The sequence below is a fragment of the Arachis stenosperma genome, chromosome 1 (genome assembly GCF_014773155.1).
Source record: "Arachis stenosperma cultivar V10309 chromosome 1, arast.V10309.gnm1.PFL2, whole genome shotgun sequence".
Classification (NCBI taxonomy): Eukaryota; Viridiplantae; Streptophyta; class Magnoliopsida; order Fabales; family Fabaceae; genus Arachis; species Arachis stenosperma.
Window position 1 is genome coordinate 61668295 of NC_080377.1, and position 14691 is coordinate 61682985.

At 38.8% G+C, this 14691-nt stretch overlaps 1 non-coding gene across 1 annotated transcript; it reads right to left on the reverse strand.

Annotated features, from left to right (window-relative positions):
• Positions 1 to 2617: 2617 nt before the first annotated feature.
• LOC130951259 (small nucleolar RNA R71) lies at positions 2618 to 2725 on the reverse strand. The gene has a single exon (XR_009073897.1). It is a non-coding gene; the product is annotated as a small nucleolar RNA R71 (small nucleolar RNA).
• Between the last annotated feature and the right edge of the window lie 11966 nt (positions 2726 to 14691).

Below are 14691 nucleotides of genomic sequence, written 5' to 3' on the forward strand. Positions count from 1 at the left end.
AGGATTCAATGATTGAATGACTGTGACGTGCTTCAAACCTGTAACCTACTGGGCGTTAGTGACAGACGCAAAAGAGTTCTATTCCGGTAGGGGAGGGAACCAAACGGTGATTGGCAGCACTGGACAGAGTGTGTGGCATTAGCTTTCCTGCGCGGATGGGAGGTAGCTGCTGACAACAGTGAGACCCTACACGAGCTTGCCATGGAAAGGAGTAAGAAGGGTTGGATGAAGACAGTAGGAAAGCAGAGAGACGAAGGGAAGGCATCTTCATGCGCTTATCTGAAGTTCCTACCAATGAATTACATAAGTATCACTATCTTTATCTTTTATGTTATTTCGTTCATCATCATATACATTTGAGTTTGCCTGACTAAGTTTACAAGATGACCATAGCTTGCTTCAATACTAACAATCTCCGTGGGATCGACCCTTACTCACGTAAGGTTTATTACTTGGACGACCCAGTGCACTTGCTGGTTAGTTGTGCGAAGTTGTGTAATGCCATGGTATTGAGCGCACCAAGTTTTTGGAGCCATTACCAGGGATTATGAGAGTTGTGAAAAAGTATAGTTCACAATTTCGCGCACCAAGTTTTTGGCGCCGTTGCCGGGGATTGTTCTAGTTTTGAGCAAGTCTTTGGTAACATCAGTGCCAAGATCCGGCAGCAACATCAAATTTTGGTGTTATTGCCCGGGATTGTTCAGGCTGGACAACTGACGGTTCATCTTGTTGCTTAGATTAGGTATTTTTTTTCGAAATTCTTGAAGATGAATTCTAGAGTTTCATGATGATTTGTTGAAATCTGGCTGGCTGAGAAGCCATGTCTAATCTGATTGGACCGAGGTTTCAACTTATCACCACAAGAGCTTGTTGATTTCGTATCAATCTTGCTTTGGAGCAGTGATTTGCTAAGGCTTGGCTGACCTTTGGTCAGTCTAGTGTTTGGACCGGAGCTTTCTGCTTTGGAGCAGTGATTTGCTAAGGCTTGGCTGACCTTTGGTCATGTCTAGTGTTTTGGACCGGAGCTTTCTTTGAAAGCTTGGCTGGCTGTGAAGCCATGTCTAATTCCTGGACCGGAGTCTTAGACTAGCATTGCACTGATTCCTGGAATTCTCATTAAGAATTTTGATACTTTTTTTCACTTAATTTTCGAAAAATACAAAAAAATTTGCAAAACCATAAAATCCAAAATATTTCTTGTTTGAGTCTAGAGTCTCATCTTAAGTTTGGTGTCAAATGAATATTTTTTGTTATATTTTTCGAATCCATGCATATTTCCTTTGTTTGATCTTTGAATTCTATTGACTTGAAGTATTTTCTGTGTCTCATATGCATTCTCATATTGTTAGTGTCAGTAGTATACAAACTGCTAAGTTTGGTGTCTTGCATGCATTACCTGGTTGGGCGTTTAACGCCCAAGAGGTAGCATTTGGGGCGTTAAACGCCAGAATGTATACCATTCTGGGCGTTTAACGCCAGGATGGTGCTAAGGGGAAGATTTTGTTTTCAAATCAAATTTTTTTTCAAGTTTTCAAAGTTTTTCAAATCAAATCATTTTCAAATCATATCTTTTCAATCAAATGTTTTCAAAATCAATTTCTTTCCTTTTTCAAAGATACTTACAACAATTAATGATTTGATTGAACATTTTTTGCCTTTTCTGTTAAGGAAGGTTTTATGTTTGATTCATATCTTTTCTTTTAAACATAACTTCTCAATCAAATAACTTCAAAATCTTTTCACTTGATTTTTTTCTTTTCCACTTTGATTTCAAAAAATCTTTTTCAAAAATCACTTGATTTCTTTTCCACTTTGATTTTCGAAAATCAATTAATGTTTTTCAAAAATGTTTTCAAAATATTTTAATTAATTTTCGAAAATCTTCTTCCCTCCTTCTCACATCCTTCTATTTATGGAGTACCACTCCTTCTTAATGCAAAATTCGAACCTTATCTAATTAAAGTTCGAATTCTCCTTCTCCTTCTTCTTTCTATTTCTCTTTTCCTCTGACACTTCAAGGAATCTCTATACTGTGACATAGAGGATTCCATATTTCTTGTTCTCTCTCTTTCATATGAGCAGGAGCAGAGACAAAGGCATTCTTGTTGAAGCTGACCCTGAACCTGAGAGGACCCTGAGGAGAAAGCTAAGAGAAGCCAAAGCACAACTCTCTTTAGAGGACCTGACCGAATTCTTCAAAGAAGAAGAACCCATGGCAGCCGAAAACAACAACAATGCCAACAATGCAAGGAAGGTGCTGGGTGACTTTACTGCACCTACTCCTGATTTCTATGGGAGAAGCATCTCTATCCCTGCCATTGGAGCAAACAACTTTGAGCTTAAGCCTCAATTAGTTTCTCTAATGCAACAGAATTGCAAGTTCCATGGACTTCCAATGGAAGATCCTCATCAGTTCTTAGCTGAATTCTTGCAAATCTGTGACACAGTCAAGACTAATGGGGTTGACCCTGAGGTCTACAGACTGATGCTATTCCCTTTTGCTGTAAGAGACAGAGCTAGAATATGGTTGGACTCTCAACCTAAAGAAAGCCTGGACTCTTGGGAAAAGCTAGTCAATGCCTTCTTGGCAAAGTTCTTTCCACCACAAAGATAGAGTAAGCTTAGAGTGGAAGTCCAAACCTTCAGACAGAAGGATGGAGAATCCCTCTATGAAGCTTGGGAAAGATACAAACAATTAATCAGAAGATGTCCTTCAGACATGCTTTCTGAATGGAGCATCATAGGTATTTTCTATGATGGTCTCTCTGAACTATCTAAGATGTCCTTGGATAGCTCTGCTGGAGGATCTCTTCATTTGAAGAAGACGCCTGCAGAAGCTCAAGAATTGATTGAAATGGTTGCAAATAACCAATTCATGTACACTTCTGAAAGGAATCCTGTGAACAATGGGACTAGTCAGAAGAAAGGAGTTCTTGAGATTGACACTCTGAATGCCATTTTGGCTCAGAACAGATATTGACTCAACAAGTCAATTTGATTTCTCAAAGTCTGTCTGGAATGCAAATGCACCAAACAGTACTAAGGATGCTTCATCTGAGGAAGAAGCTTATGATCCTGAGAACCCTTCCATGGAAGAGGTGAATTACCTAGGAGAACCCTATGGAAATACCTACAATTCTTCATGGAGAAATCACCCAAATCTCTCATGGAAGAATCAAGAGAGACCTCAACAAGGTTTCAATAACAATAATGGTGGAAGAAACAGGTTTAGCAATGGCAAGCCTTTCCATCATCTTCTCAGCAACAGACAGAGAGTTCTAAGCAGAATACTTCTGACTTAGCAACAATGGTCTCTGATCTAATAAAGACCACTCAAAGTTTCATGAATGAAACAAGGTCCTCCATCAGAAATTTGGAAGGACAAGTGGGTCAGCTGAGCAAGAAAGTTACTGAACTCCCTCCTAGCACTCTCCCAAGTAATACAGAAGAAAATCCAAAAGGAGAGTGCAAAGCCATAGACATGGCCGAATATGGAGAGGAAAGAGAGGAGGAGGACGCCACTGAGGAAGACCTCAGTGGGCGTGTACCAATCTCCTCTGAGTTCCTCAATGAGGAACAATGGGAATCTGAGGCTCAAAATGAGACCATAGAGATTCCATTGGAATTACTTCTGCCTTTCATGAGCTCTGATGAGTATTCTTCCTCTGAAGAGGATGAGTATGTCACTGAAGAGCAAGTTGCTAAATACCTTGGAGCAATCATGAAGCTAAATGACAAGTTATTTGGAAATGAGACTTGGGAAGATGAATCTCCCTTGCTCACCAAAGAACTAGATGACTTGTCTAGGCAGAAACTGCCTCAAAAGAGGCAGGATCCTGGGAAGTTTTCTATACCTTGTACCATAGGCACCATGACCTTCAAGAAGGCCTTGTGTGACTTAGGGTCAAGTGTAAACCTCATGCCCCTCTCTGTAATGGAGAAATTAGGGATCTTTGAGGTGCAAGCTGCAAGAATCTCATTAGAGATGGCAGACAATTCAAGAAAACAAGCTCATGGACTTGTAGAGAATGTTCTGGTAAAAGTTGAAGACCATTACATCCCTACTGATTTCATAGTCCTAGAGACTGGGAAGTGCATGGATGAATCCATCATCCTTGGCAGACCCTTCCTAGCCACAGCAAAGGCTGTGATTGATGTTGATAGAGGAGAGTTGATCATTCAAGTGAATGAAGAATCCTTGGTGTTTAAGGCCCAAGGATATCCCTCTGTCATCATGGAGAGAAAGCATGAAGAGCTTCTCTCAAAACAGAGCCAAACAGAGCCCCCACAGTCAAACTCTAAGTTTGGTGTTGGGAGGCCACAACCAAACTCTAAGTTTGGTGTTGAAACCCCACATTCAAACTCTAAGTTTGGTGTTGGGAGGTTTCAACACGGTTCTGAGCATTTCTGAGGCTCCATGAGAGTCCTCTGTCAAGCTAATGACATTAAAGAAGCGCTTGTTGGGAGGCAACCCAATGTTTTATAGTTAACTATTTTCTTTTATTATTTTATCTTTTTTGTAGGTTGATGATCATAAGAAGTCACAAAACAATGAAAAAAGCAAAAACAAAATGAAAAACAGGAAGAAAAACAGCACACCCTGGAGGAGAAGAAGCTGGCGTTCAAACGCCAGTAATGCTAGCTGTTGGGCGTTTAACGCCCAGTCTGGCACCATTCTGGGCGTTTAACGCCAGAAAGGGGCACCAGACTGGCGTTAAACGCCAGTAAAGGGCAAGAACCTGGCGTTAAACGCCAGGAATGGGCACCAGCCCGGCGTTTAACGCCAGAAATGGCTCAAAACGTGATTTTGAGCAACATTTGGTGCAGGGATGACTTTTCCTTGACACCACAGGATCTGTGGACCCCACAGGACCCTACCATCACTCTCTCTCTTCTTCCCCATTCTCCAATCACCTCAATACCTCTTCCCCAAAAACCCTTCACCTATCAAATCCCATCTTTCTCTTTACCACTCACATCCATCCTTCATAAATCCCCACCAACCTCACCCTTCAAATTCAAACCACTTTCCCTCCCAAAACCCACCCCTCATGGCCGAACCTTTACCCCCCTCTCTCCTATAAATACCCTTCTTCAACTCTTCATTTTCACACAACCTAAACACCCTTTCTTACCCTTCTTGGCCGAACACACTACCATCTCCCTTCTTCTTCATTTCTTCTTCTTCTACTCTCTTCTTTCTTCTTTTGCTCGAGGACGAGCAAACATTTTAAGTTTGGTGTGGTAAAAGCGTTGCTTTTTCGTTTTTCCATAACCATTATGGCATCCAAGGCCGGAGAAACCTCTAAAAAGAGGAAAGGGAAGGCAAAAGCTTCCACCTCCGAGTCATGGGAGATGGATAGATTCCTCTCAAGGGTGCATCAAGACCACTTCTATGAAGTTGTGGCCTTGAAGAAGGTGATCCCCGAAGTCCCCTTTTCACTCAAAAGGGTGAATATCCGGAGATCCGCCATGAGATCCGAAGAAGAGGTTGGGAAGTTCTTACCAACCCCATTCAACAAGTCGGAATCTTGATGGTTCAAGAGTTCTATGCCAATGCATGGATCACAAAGAACCATGACCAAAGTGTGAACCCGAATCCAAAGAATTATCTCACTATGGTTCGGGGGAAATACTTGGATTTTAGTCCGGAGAGCGTGAGGGTGGCGTTCAACTTGCCTATGATGCAAGGAGATGAGCATCCTTACACTAGAAGGGTCAACTTTGATCAAAGGTTGGACCAAGTCCTCACAGTCATATGTGAAGAGGGCGCACAATGGAAGCAAGATTCAAGAGAAAAGCCGGTCCAATTGAGAAGGCATGACCTCAAGCCCGTGGCTAGAGGATGGTTAGAGTTCATACAACGCTCAATCATCCCCACTAGCAACCGGTCCGAAGTTACCATAGACCGGGCCATCATGATCCATAGTATCATGATTAGAGAAGAAATAGAGGTTCATGAGGTTATAGCCCAAGAACTCTATAAGGTGGCGGACAAGACCTCCACCTTGGCAAGGTTAGCCTTTCCTCACCTCATTTGTCACCTCTGTTATTCAGTTGGAGTTGACATAGAGGGAGACATCCCCATTGATGAGGACAAGCCCATCACCAAGAAGAGGATGGAGTACACAAGAGAACCCTCTCACCATGAGATCCCTGAGATTCCTCAAGGGATGGATTTTCCTCCACAAAACTATTGGGAGCAACTAAACACCTCCCTAGGAGAACTAAGTTCCAACATGGGACAACTAAGGGTGGAGCATCAAGAACACTCCATCATCCTTCATGAAATTAGAGAAGATCAAAGAATCATGAGGGAGGAACAACAAAGACAAGGAAGAAACATTGAGGAGCTCAAGCACTCCATAGGATCTTCAAGAGCAAGAAAGAGCCGCCATCACTAAGGTGGACCCGTTCCTTGATTTCCTTGTTCTTTATTCTTCTATTTTTCGATTTTTTTATGCTTATGGTTATCCATGTTTGTGTCTTGTGATCATTAGTGTCTTAGTGTCTATGCCTTAAAGTTATGAATGTCCTATGAATCCATCACCTTTCTTGAATAAAAACGTGCTTAATTGAAAAGGAAAGAATTGCATGAATTCTGAATTTTATAATAGTTTAATTAGTTTGATGTGGTGGCAACACTTTTGTTCTCTGAATGTATGCTTAAACAGTGCATATGTCTTTTGAATTTGTGGTTCATGAATGTTGGCTCTTGAAAGAATGATGAAAAAGGAGACATGTTACTGAGGATCTGAAAAATCAATAAAATGATTCTTGAAGCAAGAAAAAGCATTTCAAAAAAAAAAAAAAAAGAGAGAGAAAAAGAAAAAGAAAGAATAAAGTTGTGATCCAAGGCAAATAAGAGTGTGCTTAAGAACCCTGGACACCTCTAATTGGGGACTTTAGCAAAGCTGAGTCACAATCTGAAAAGGTTCACCCAATTATGTGTCTGTGGCATGTATGTATCCGGTGGTAATACTGGAAGACAGAGTGCTTTGGGCCACAGCCAAGACTCAATAAATAGCTATGTTCAAGAATCATCATACTTTACTAAGAGAATCATTAACACTATCTGGATTCTAAGTTCCTAAAGAAGCCAACCATTCTGGATTTCAAAGGATAGAGTGAGATGCCAAAACTGTTCAGAGGCAAAAAGTTAAAAGCCCCGCTCATCTAATTAATACTGATCTTCATAGATGTTTTTGGAGTTCATTGCATATTCTCTTCTTTTTATCTTATTTGATTTTCAGTTGCTTGGGGACAAGCAACAATTTAAGTTTGGTGTTGTGATGAGCGGATAATTTGTATGCTTTTTGGCATTATTTTTAGTATGTTTTTAGTAGTTTTAGTTTAGTTTTTAGTATATTTTTATTAGTTTTTAATTAAAATTCACTTTTCTGGACTTTACTATGAGTTTGTGTGTTTTTCTGTGATTTCAGGTATTTTCTGGCTGAAATTAAGGGACCTGAGCAAAAATCTGATTCAGAGACTGAAAAGGACTGCAGATGCTGTTGGATTCTGACCTCCCTGCATTCGAAGTGGATTTTCTGGAGCTACAGAAGCCCAATTGGCGCGCTCTCAACGGCGTTGGAAAGTAGACATCCTGGGCTTTCCAGCAATATATAATAGTCCATACTTTGCCCAAGATTTGATGGCCCAAACCGGCGTTCAAAGTCACCTCAAGAAATCCCAGCGTTAAACGCCGGAACTGGCACCTAAATGGGAGTTAAACGCCCAAACTGGATTAAAAGCTGGCGTTTAACTCCAAGAAGAGTCTCTACACGAAATTGCTTCATTGCTCAGCCCAAGCACACACCAAGTGGGCCCGGAAGAGGATTTTTATGTCATTTACTCATTTCTGTACACCTTAGGCTACTAGTTTCTTATAAGTAGGACCTTTTACTATTGTATAGAAATCTTTGATCACTTTTAGATCTCTAGATCATCTTTGGACATTTTGTTCTTAGATCATTGGGAGGCTGGCCATTCGGCCATGCCTAGACCTTATGCTTATGTATTTTCAACGGTGGAGTTTCTACACACCATAGATTAAGGTGTGGAGCTCTGCTGTACCTCGAGTATTAATGCAATTACTATTGTTCTTCCATTCAATTCCACTTGTTCTTTTACCAAGATATCACTCGTTCTTCAACATGAACAAGGTGACTGACAACCATTCTTGTTCTACAAGCATCTGAGGCTTAGTGAATATCTCTTGGATTTCTGATTGCATGATGCATGGTTGATCGCCTGACAACCGAGTGCTCGCCTGACAAACGAGCCAGCCATTCCGTGAGATCAGAGTCTTCGTGGTATAGGCAAGAACTGATGGCAGCATTCAAGAGAATCCGGAAGGTCTAACCTTGTCTGTGGTGTTCTGAGTAGGATTCAATGATTGAATGACTGTGACGTGCTTCAAACCTGTAACCTACTGGGCGTTAGTGACAGACGCAAAAGAGTTATTCTATTCCGGTAGGGGAGGGAACCAAACCGGTGATTGGCAGCACTGTGACAGAGTGTGTGCATTAGCTTTCACTGCGCGGATGGGAGGTAGCTGCTGACAACAGTGAGACCCTACACGAGCTTGCCATGGAAAGGAGTAAGAAGGGTTGGATGAAGACAGTAGGAAAGCAGAGAGACGGAAGGGAAGGCATCTTCATGCGCTTATCTGAAGTTCCTACCAATGAATTACATAAGTATCACTATCTTTATCTTTTATGTTATTTTCGTTCATCATCATATACATTTGAGTTTGCCTGACTAAGATTTACAAGATGACCATAGCTTGCTTCAATACTAACAATCTCCGTGGGATCGACCCTTACTCACGTAAGGTTTATTACTTGGACGACCCAGTGCACTTGCTGGTTAGTTGTGCGAAGTTGTGTAATGCCATGGTATTGAGCGCACCAAGTTTTTGGAGCCATTACCAGGGATTATGAGAGTTGTGAAAAAGTATAGTTCACAATTTCGCGCACCAAAAGCTAAACTCAGCAAATAGTACCGATATTTACTCATATCGGCGGATATCGAACTCGATAATAATATTATTAGCTAAACTCTATTTTTAAATTAAAATATCAATTACTCAAATTAAAATATACATATAAGTTTCATTACTTATAAATTAATAGAATTATAGTTTTAATTATGTAAAATATTTTATCATAATATATATATATATAAGAATATGAATTTGATTGAATTCAAATAGTTATAAAATTAGTTCAATTACTGATAATAAAATAATTTCAAAAAATAGAAAACTCCAATTTTCAATTTATGAAATAAATTATAACTTATTTATATTTATATTTTTAAAACTGAGGGTCGCTATACATTACCTACAAGAGGGGGTCCTTGGAAGGATATCTGTCAGCTACAGATAAAGGAGAAACATATTAGAGACAAGATGATAACTGGCTTGTCCATGGAGGTTGGTGATAGCAGGAGAACTCACTTTTGGGAAGATGTCTAGTTAAGTTGTTGTCTGCTGAAGGATAGGTTTCCAAGGCTCTTTTTAGTTTCAATCCAAAAAGGATCAGCCATAGGGGCTTGTGGGTTTTGGAATGTGTTAGAGTGTATTTGAAATTTCTAATGGAGGCGTGAGTTATTGCAATGGAAGTTGCAACTTGTGAATCAATTACACGACACTTTGAAGCCAGTTAAACTAGTTTTTTATCGAGAGGATAGAGTTTTCTGAAAGTTTGACAGGCAGGGTGTATTTTCTATTAACTCATTTTTGCAGGTACTACAATAAGATATGCTTCTGTATGACGTAACAAGATATATCTTCACTAAGGCTATTTGGAAAGGTTTAATCCCTCCAAGAGTAGAGCTATTTGTCTGGTTTGTCTTGATAGGCAGGTGATGAGCAGATATTTTATACGCTTTTTGACATCATTTTCATATAGTTTTAGTAGTTTTTATTTAGTTTTATTGAGTTTTTATAGGTTTTAGTATTAAAATCACATTTTTTGATTCTACTATGAGTTTTTGTATTTTTGTGCAATTTTAGAAATTTTCTGACTGAAATTGGGGAGTTGGAGCAGAAGTCTGATTCAGAGACAGAGAAAGCACTGCAGATGTTGTCCATATCTGACCTACCTGTATTCGGAAGATCTTTTCTGGAGCTATAGAAATTCGAATGAAGTGCTCTCAACGGCTATGGAAAGCTGACTTTTAGAGCTTTTCTGTAATATATAATAGTCCATACTTTACTTCGGATTAGAAGGTCCAAAACTGGCGTCCAACAACAGCTTCCTGTCCTCTTCCAGGCGTCCAGCGCCCAAAGAGCAGAGCCCAGCATCCAAAGGCCCAGAGAGGACCCCCTAGCTGGCATTCCACGCCCAAGAGACCTCAATACACGTGGATCTCATCAAAGCTCAGCCAAAACACCCACCAAGTTTGCCCTAAAAGTGGATTTTAGCACTAAATAGATTGTTTTGCCCTTACTAGTCATCTGTTTAGTATTTAAAGGCTTATGTTTATGTAATTCAGATCATCTTCAACCCTATTTTTGTTTCACATTGTCTTCTACCTCAGTATGTGTTTCTAGACCTCCTAGGTTGAGGGGAGGAGCCCTGCTGAGTCCTATGAATTAATAAAAGTACTATTGTTTCTTCTTTGATTTGTGTTTGATTAACTCAAAGATGTATATGCATTCTTCATCACTCTGAATGCGTTGAACTAGCATAAGGTTATCACATTCTACATGGGTTCAGAGTGCGTCTTTCATCGGACAATGATGAACCGTCAGCTTGAATATACGTCTCTCAGACGGATAATCTGTGACTTTATTGGGGACTTCTCGAAACATCAGTTCAGCCAATTTCAGGGGAGATTAGGGTCTCTGTGGTAGAGGCTAGAACCAGTATGAGCTTCACCCTCAATCAGAATGGATCCGTGCTAAACCTGGGGTTCAGACCTGGAGGAGTATTGGCAGCTGCTCAAACCAGTGTCAATCACATACAACCTGTCATTGAAGAAGATCATTCACAAGCAAAGAAGACAGTAGTACCAAAGTTATTTCAGAAAGACAAAGCAACTCTGACTCTCAACCCTAATCCTATCAACTCTATTCCATTCTCTGGAACACTTGTTTTACAAATATAAAGTTCAACATACAATCAACAACCTTCTGATTCCGCCTGACTAAGACCTGCAAGACAACCAAAAGCTTGATTCAAGCCACAATCCTCGTGGGATTGACCCTGACTCGCTCAGGTATTACTTGGACGACCCAATGCACTTACTAGTACTGCCTATTGTACGAAAAGGTGTGGGGGTTTTGTGTACGCACGCATCAGCAGGGTGAATACAATGAAAAGATTGTGTCAACTCAGAATTGTTAATCAGGGTGATATTTTGTGTGTATTATGTAATAAGGATGTTGAATATGTTCACCACTTGTTTCTTGGCTGTGAATTTACTTGGCAGGTTGAAACAAGGATTTACACCGGTTCGGAATTCCACAAAATAATTCCATTGTTAGTATAATTCCAAACCAATAGTCAATCCTTAAATCAAATTAAATTTGGTTGTCACAGATACAAACCCAAATGAAAATTAACCGAATTATTTAAACTCCGGGTCGTCTCACAAGGAATTGCAATGAAGTGCTCAATTATTGGCTATGAAAAAACATGGGGGGGGTTTTGATTTTCAATGGGCAAGAAAATAAATGACAAGAAGGTAAATGAACAATTAACTAATAAAAGAAAGGAAAAATACTCTTGGCTAGACATAGGTAATTGAGATCACCATCCTTGTCTACAAACCATATATTGATAATTATGAGAGGCCAACCTAGCTATTAAGTCTACTTCCAAAAGTCTTAAGTATGTAATATCTACTCCTAGGCTTGAAGTACGTCAAATAAGCTTGATCACATCAACCCATAAGTCCCAATCTATCTACTAATTAGATTAGTAGTGGGTTGGTGTCAATGAGTATCAAATTGATCACCAAGGGTTCTCAACTCACCAATTCATTGAGACCCAATGACTCAAAGTCACTCAATTTCCTTAGCCTAGGCCAAGAGTAATAGAAACAACTAAAAAACTAGAGAAAATATTTCATCAAATACTTAGAGTGCAAGAAAAGTAAACATCACCAAATGCAAGCATTAATAAAAGCTATAACTAACAAAAGTAAGGAATCAACAATAACAAGTGAAGTAAACATCAAAAGACATAGAAATATAAAATTGTATGAGAAGAAATTGAGATCCAACAATTGTTCATAAACATAAAAGAGAGCAAAACAAGGAATTAACAAGAGAAACTAAGAAGATTGAGACAATAGAACACTAAAATATAAAGAGAATTGAAATCAAACGAGAATTGAAAGATAAATTTGAGATATATTAACCTAACTTTACCCTAATTTCGATCCTAAATCTAGAGAGAGGAGAGAGCTTCTCTCTCTAGAATTCTACCTTAAAATATAATGAAACTAAAACTATGACTACTTGGTTAATCACCCTTCAATCCTTGGGTTCAATAGCATCAGAAATGAGTTGGATTGGACCCAAAATGAGCTAGAAATTGCTAGCCACGAGTTGCTTAAAGTGGACCCACGCTGATCCTGTAATGCGTGCGTGTCAAGGGTACGTACGCGTCTCTAAATGCCAAGAAACTATGGTAAATTTTATATCATTTTGAAGCCCCGGATGTTAGCTTTCCAACGCAACTAGAACCGCTTCATTTGGATCTTTGTAGCTCAAGTTATGATTGATTGAGTGTGAAGAGGTCAGGATTGATAGCTCTGCGGTTCCTTCCTTTCTTTATGAGTTCTCCCACTTTGCATGCTTTTCCTTCATTCCTTCAATCCAATCTTTGCCTTCTAAACCTGAAATCACTTAACAAACATATCAAGGCATCGAATGAAATTAAAGTGAATTAAGTTTAGCTATTTTAAGGCCTAAAAAGCATGTTTTCACACTTAAGCACAAATCTAGGGAGAATTACAAAACCATGCTATTTCATTGAATAAATGTGAAAAAAGTTGATAAAATCCCCCAAATTAAGTGCAAGATAAACCACAAAACTGGGGTTTATCACAGGTGTGGTGTGTTTGGTTATCTGATTTTGGCAGACAATGGTCCTTTCCGGATACTTTAAAGGAACACTTCCAAACATAATTATCAGAACCGAACCGGTGATCGAACAGGTGAGGTTACTGGGTCATTGGGTTACTGGTTCAACCGGTGGGTCACTGATTGAACCGGTTAACCCGGTATAATTAAATAATTATGTAAAATTTAATTATTTTTTATTTATTATAAGTACTTTTATTTTGTTTTTATAAAAATAATTATCATTTTCAAATTTTAATATTTTATTAATTAAATTTATATTTATTGTATTATTATATTATTATAAATAAAAACTTACATACAGTTAATTTTTATGTGAAGTTGATATTTAAAAATAGTTAGATGATTTGACAAATTTAACTAAATATCATCTAATGATTTTCAACTATCAATTTCATATGAAGACAGATGCATGTGAGTCTTTACCTATTATTATATACTACAAGTATTTATTGAAAAAATAATATTAATAGATATCATATAATCATGAAAGGAAAAAATAATTTGTGATTAATAATTTTTTTGTTTATTTTTAATATATATATATATATATATATATATATATATAATTTATAGTTAAATAAAATATAATTGATTTAAAAATGAGTGACTTTAAAATTAGTAATTAATTGAATATAAGTATAATAAAAAGTTACTATATGTATTATAATTGGGGTATATGTTTGTAAGAAGGAGTGTAGCTTGGTAGCATGAGTTTCCTTCTTGCAACCTTGGAACCTTGGTGTAAGCAGTTCGAACCCCATTGCAGCCATTTTGGAAAATTTTCCAAAAAACGGTCCGGGCCGATTTTGGCCCGGTTTTCCGGTCGAACCGGCCGATCCAATCCGGTTTGATAACTATGCTTCCAAAGCTAGATAGGTACTACAAGTAGGAAGGATGAGCATAAGAAGTGGTTTATAAGTTTTTTTGCGGTTGTTTGGAACGTCTGGTTGGAAAGGAACAAGAGGTTGTTTCAGAATACAGGAAAAAGTGCTGGAGAAATCATCAACATGACTCTACTTAATTACAACGATGGAGGTACGAGGATCTCTTTTGTTGTTGATGGCAATGCTGAAGATGACATTCACTACAAAAATAGGTCTATGGTCACGGTGATAGCTAGTGAAAAGGGTGACCATAGGTCTATGGTCACGGTTTTTGACCTATGGTCATAGTTTTTCCACCGTAGCCTATTCTGTCGTGGCCATAGACCTATGATCACGGTTTTTTTATCTATGGTCATGGTTTCTGGTCATAGTTGTAGTGTTCAAATTTTGGCAATTTAGGCCATGTTTTTTTACCGTGGTCATGCATAAAAACCTTGACTATAGGTTGCTCTATGGTCACCCCTTTATTAAAACTGTGATCATAGCCTAATCTATAGTCACGATCTTTGCGTGACCATAGGTATCTATGGTCACCCTACTTTAAAACCGTGACCATAGCTTAATCTATGGTCACCCCACTTTAAAACCGTGGCCATAGCCTTATCTATAGTCACTGTAACATCCTACCACACAGAGCTTTACACCTAGGATGTAAAATAGAGGTGGTGTGGTATTACAACCTCTAAAAAAAATTATATATAA